Below are 6,156 nucleotides of genomic sequence, written 5' to 3'. Positions count from 1 at the left end.
GAAAAATTCTCAAGTCTAGGCATAAGATGCCATCGGCTACATTGATGAGAGCCCTGGGTTATTTGTATCTTTGATTCGGTAGGTTCTCTTTTTTTTGACCCGAAAAGGCAGGAGCTCTGCCATTGCATTACAGAGGACAGAAACAAATGTACAGTAGAGGCAGACAGGGGCTGATCCTCCCCAGGGATTACATGGGACTACTCCGAGAGGCCTCTTCGAGGAGGCCGACATCATCTTTAATCATTTGCAACAAAACTGAAGGTAGTGTACTAGTGGCCTAGAAGATACGGCGATTTCGTTATTTCCATAAGTTCCATGCCACATACACCGCAAACCTAACCTGGGTTTTCTTGATTTCCTTGGGTCCCTCCGAGTTGATCTTGCGCCACCACATTTTGATGGATGTTGCAGAAAGAGCAATATCAACCATGCGTTGGTGGATACTTCTGACAGAGAGGCATAGCTCCTTGGCATATGGACAACTGAGAAGGAGGTGTGGCGCAGTTTCCAGCGCTTGATCGCAGAGAGGGCAGATCGGGTTATGAGGCCATTCTCTACGAGCAAGCCTGTCCGCCGTCCAATTTCTGTTTTGGAGTAGTAGCCAAATGTAGAACTTAACTTGCCCTTCTGCCTTTGCCTTCCAAACCACTTCGAGTTGTTGTTGCGGGATTCGGCCGATGAATTGAGCTTCATAAGCAGATTTAGCGGTGTAGGTCCCACTGTTGGAGCGCTTCCAGACTATTGAGAGGTTGAAAGCTGAATAGTTTGCATCAATCCCCAAAGCTTGATGAACTGTAAAATTTGGGCCTTGGTTGTCATTCGTTGGATTCCACGCATCCATCTTTCCCCAGCAAGAGCCTCAGCCACATTCATATTCTATCTCCAGGCCAATGGGAAAATCTCTGGTGCGATACCTTTGGGGGCATTCCCATACAGCCATCTATCATGCCAAAAGAGCGATGTTTGTCCATTGCCAATGGTGATTGTTGTGCATGCCACAAAGAGCTTTCGATCTGTTTGATCACATGGCACTGGAGTTCCTTTCCATGGACACTGCAGCGAGTCCCATTCGAACCAAAGCCACGAAGACGCAGAGATCTGCTAAAGATGGCAATGTCTTTGATTCCCAGGCCACCAAAAATTTTTGGAGAACAACATTGCTTCCAGTTGACCATACATTTCCCTCCATGCACCTCCTCCTCGCAGCCCAAAGAAAACTTCTTCTACTCTTGTCCAGCTTTTTAATTGCCCATTTGTCCATGACGAAGCAAGTCAGGTAATAGGTTGCAATGGCCGTCAGAACAGAATTTACCAATTACAACCTTCCTGCTCTGTTCATGAGCTTGCCCTTTCTCGGTTTAATTCTTGCACTGGCTTTGTCCAAAATCGGCTGAATTTCAGCCAGGTTTTCACAGGTACGTGCAAGCAGGACGTGGCACTGGCCTAGGGAGCGCCCCACGACATCTGAGACGGTCAAGAAACACGAAGTTGCAGCAACGAGTAGCTGCACCATCACTTGCGACACAAATTTTCAGTCAATTTACATGATTAACATAGCACTGAATGCTAAAGTAGTTTCACAACTTACCAGGTCCAACACGGCGAGTGCGGCGCACACCCGACCAGCTGGTGGAGCCAGAGAGGTGTAGATGAGCGCCCCGTCGTGGACTCCACGAAGAGCGCTCACCACTACCTACGCGGGCAGAAGGAACCGAAGGAAACTACAAAAAAAATGATAATTATTTGAGTTCATACTGCAGGCAGATGAGAGCCCTAGCTAGTCGCTGGAGTTGGAGTGGACCTACGGGCAGTGGTGGAGCTTCATGGGGGGCAAAGGGGGCCATTGACTCCCTAATCCAGAAAAATTCTCAAGTGTATCCTTAACTGTTAGGCTTGAATATCAAAAATTTCTCGGAGTTCATGCATAACTTATCTTCTTCGACCCCTCAACTCTGATTAGCCCCTCAACAATCTTCATCAAGCTCCGCCACTGCTACTATTGACTAGCTCTACTTATGGTTTAAGTAGTCTTTTGAATTAGAAGGGTTAGCTATGAACTTTTTTGTTAGCTGGTTATATAGCTACACATGTTGCGACGCGAATTTTTGGGACATGGTGCCACGCGAGGATGTTATCCTGACCAACGATTGTTGCTATGCGATTCACACTTAATATAGTGGTTAATTGAATACTTCGGCAAAGCATAGGAATAGGCAAGCAATACACAGTCTATACATAATACCAGTTTGTCCTCTTGCTGAAATGCATGTCAGAACTATGATACATAAATGCAAGAGGGAGGTATCTAATAAATGTCTCAGATAAAGTATGCAGTCTATTTAAATGAGCAGCTGGGGTGGGTGTAACATCTTAATGGTTCACTCAATGCGCCTGTGGACTCGTGTGATTATGGTCATATTTGATTTTTGTTTGCTTAGCTCCACCATTGTTAGTGCATGTTTAGCTAGACTAGGTTTCATATCAGCAAAATAAAGTAATCATGTACGTCAAGATTATGGGCATGCAGTTGTATGCTCACGTGAGTGCTATTTAAACATTAACACATGTTGGTCTAACGCAATAACAAAAACCAGCATTAGATTTATTTTTTCTATGGGTAGTATTTTGAACCTAAACACACATGTTTGCGTTAGCTACTTAAACACACATGGTCAATTGAATCTGCTAGATACAGCTAATGCAGTAAATGTGTAGTGGGGCGAAGCATTAAGACAAGAGGGCGTGTGATGCATTAATCCTAGTAAATGAGGTGGTCAGGCGTGTTGCAATTTGTCACTTACATGGTTTGTTGCGCCTGTTCTTTATGTCGTCTCTGCTGGTTGGTGTATGATCCTGTGTGTGACATGGTATTTGTGATTAGAGTTCCCATAATTATATATCGCTCTGTTACGACTTCCATAATCCTGCTTTTTTTGCGGGTACTTCCATAATCCTGCTGCATGCACACAAAGACCAGCCAACCTGCGTTCTAGGTGAGCAAGCATGGCATACTACCAGATACATGCAGTACTACCGAATGTTTAAGAAGGTCAACAGTAGTGTGGTGCAGCTAGCCATCGGGACTGAGATGCTAATCAAAGCGTGTACGCTTCAATGAGTGAGGCTGTCTTTGTGGGCCATCTCCTGACAAGGTCGAAGGTAATACACGATCTATACTAATTGTATACCGTGGATGGAATTCATTATATAGGCTCGATGTATTAGAGCTGCACGAATCACGTGAGAACGGCCAGTCGTGATAACGACCTCGCATGGCTGCATGTCCATTCGTGATTTATCGCACCTGTTACAGAATAGTATAGTTCGTTATTTCTTACTACGCCGGTCCATATTTTGTCTAGATACGAATGTATCTAACACGAAGGGAGTAGAAGAGATGTTCAATTTTTAACGAGTTTTTGACCCTTGGTTAATTCTGGCTTAGCCTATGTACGGTAACTTTTAAACTTGTGTACACCCAAATGAATCTAGATTTGGAGCCACTACACCAGAAAAGGCATACTGTTGGTACAATTTATGTGTTACCATAAAGAACTTGATGTTGTTAATGTGTGACTATCTTATTACACTCCAAAAAAAGGCACCTGTTGTGCGTTCCTTCGCGCTAATTAGCAGCACATTATGTCGACCATTAGGTTTATTCTGTACTAACATTGTTCGAGTCACGCTCCTTCCAGAATTTCCTACCTATTGGTTGTTACCTAACAGAGCACATTAAACGATTCCCTAAAAACCAGATCACATTAAACGAAACAAAACCTGATCTCCACCGAAGGCAACAACTTCTACATTATGTTTCAAACAGCAAAACCTGATCTCCACAAAGCACATAAGCTGTCAGTAACCATTTACCAAGTGATGAGAACAAAGCAGAATGGCGCATTAAACTAAACAAAACCTGATCTTCACTGAAGGCAACGAACTTCAGTATGATGTTTCAAACAGCAAAAACCTGATCCCCACAGAGCACATTAATTGTCAGTAACCATTTCCCGAGTGATTAGAACAAAGCAGAATGGCGAATTAAACGAAACAACACCTGATCTCTACTGAAGGCAGCGAACTTTAATATGATGTTTCAAACAGCAAAACCTGATCCCCACAGAGCACATTAATTGTCAGTAACCATTTCCCAAGTGATTAGAACAAAGCAGAATGGCGAATTAAACGAACCAAAACCTGATCAGTACTGAAGGTAACTAACTTCCATTTTTTTTTTTTGGAATAAAAGTGGGGGGCTCCCTCCGATTTCATTAACGAAACCAACAACATCCAGCACTGCTAGGCTACTAACTTCCATATGATGTTCCAAACAGCAAAACCTGATCCACATAGAGCACATTGACTGTCAGTAACCATTTACCAAGTGATCAGAACAAAGCAGAATGGTGGACAGGTGGCAGACATTACAACTACGTTCACAAGCCGTGGTGAATGGGAACCATTTGGGCCCAATCATATCAACCTCTCCTCCAGTCCTCCTAAGGACTTTCCGCGGGCTGCGGAAACTAATGCTGAATTATTCACACTTGTTGATCCGCAATATGAAAAACTGCACGTGGATCTGCAAATCAGGCCAATTCAGAAGAATGTTCTGCAGTTAGGTAATCTTCAAGCGCCCTGCAGCGTGTCGATGCCATCGTCATCAACATCCTGACTAACATCCTCACCAACATCCACCAGACTTGAGTTAAACTCCTTGACAGCCTGAGCAATTAAGAAATGAGAAAGTACATCAGATAAGAAATAAGCATCGACATAATTTTGAAAAGACTGGAATATAACAATAACAAAATAACAATACTCCCTTCGCTTTCATATATTGACACTCTTGACCAAAATATTTTCTCCAAATACTTGGAAGACTGCGACTAGCAATGCAAGCATTCCGACTTATTTTTTCGATCTAAAATCTGTTATGAATACTGTGTCCTCGTTGGATATTTTCTATCAAATGAATTTGTTTGGATGGAACTGTTGGACCTTGGGAGGACAGACTCAGTCGTTTCAATGATTAAAACTGGTGGTGAACTTGGATTGCTCGAATTCACTTCCAAGTGAGTAAAACACTAATGCTTGACTTTGATCTGGGAGTTGTCCCGTGATTAGACATAAACTCAGCTGAAGCTTTGATGTGCTATGTCTTTACTGTAGTTAGCAGAAGACCTTGACCTTGGTGCTTGCCCGGTTTGGTTGGTCAATGATGTTAATCTCTACCCCTAAAAGGTAAATAAATGGCTTGACAAATATTTGCAGGTGTAGTCTAATTTTTCTCAATGTGGCAGGGGCAAGCCTTGATGGAAAACTAGCACCTTCAGCAATAGGAACCTCAATTATTTCCATGTTCCAAGTGTATATCTAGTAGTACTGTATTATATATTGAGTTCCTCTTTTAGCAAGTTTTCTGGGCACTATGATCATTGTTTACCTATCAACTCTCTTTACTGAACTAAACCTCCAATAGTCAGTAAAGAATGGCAACCTAAATGATCTTTTCATTCTCTATTTCTAGTGAATGTGCTGATTTGTGAATGTGTGATGGAGGCCATGTGCTGATTGGTGGGAGCAGCGGTATAGTTGAGCTCAGAGATAATGAACTGTAGCATTCTTTCAGAGTAACAAAGTCAAGTTTATAAAGTACAACTCCAGAGTTGAGTGTTGAGTGTTGTGTGCACATTTCAAGAAGAAAAAAGGTGAAGCCCCCTCTAGCTACATACGAGGGAGATTCTTGTCACGATTTAAGTAAAACATGGCTGACTAAGAGACCATATATGCACTGGTCAAAAACGCCATTTATATCAGAACAGAGGAAGTATCATTCATCTAGTACTGCAATTGCAAAAGAAGTCAGGTTACGTACCTGCCATTGAGCTGTTGCCAATTTCACTCGAGTTCTTACGGACTTCGCACGAGCCAAAGCTACTTCGGGAGTCATGTTCTTGTACTTAATCTGCAATTACAGAGGTAATAATTGACATGCGTAGAAAGGAAACAAGAAATCTAATGCACAACTAATGCACATCGTCATACCAAATACAGCATAGAACTATGGTAGCGCTTCGTGCCCTTCCTGCCTTGCAGTGGACCAAAGTGCTACCACCTTCTGTTGCATTTTCTGAAAAAAAAAAAAGATAT

General features: G+C 42.6%; 1 long non-coding RNA gene across 1 annotated transcript; it reads right to left on the bottom strand.

Annotated features, from left to right (window-relative positions):
- Positions 1-4,481: 4,481 nt before the first annotated feature.
- On the bottom strand, positions 4,482-6,131 carry LOC119306464. Its single transcript, XR_005148956.1, has 3 exons — positions 6,052-6,131; positions 5,882-5,971; positions 4,482-4,728 (listed from the first exon to the last, which is right to left on the bottom strand). It is a non-coding gene; the product is annotated as an uncharacterized LOC119306464 (long non-coding RNA).
- Between the last annotated feature and the right edge of the window lie 25 nt (positions 6,132-6,156).

Source organism: Triticum dicoccoides, chromosome 5B (genome assembly GCF_002162155.2).
Source record: "Triticum dicoccoides isolate Atlit2015 ecotype Zavitan chromosome 5B, WEW_v2.0, whole genome shotgun sequence".
Lineage (NCBI taxonomy): Eukaryota > Viridiplantae > Streptophyta > Magnoliopsida > Poales > Poaceae > Triticum > Triticum dicoccoides.
The sequence above is the reverse complement of the archived record's forward strand: the minus strand, read 5'-3'. Positions and strand labels throughout refer to the sequence as shown.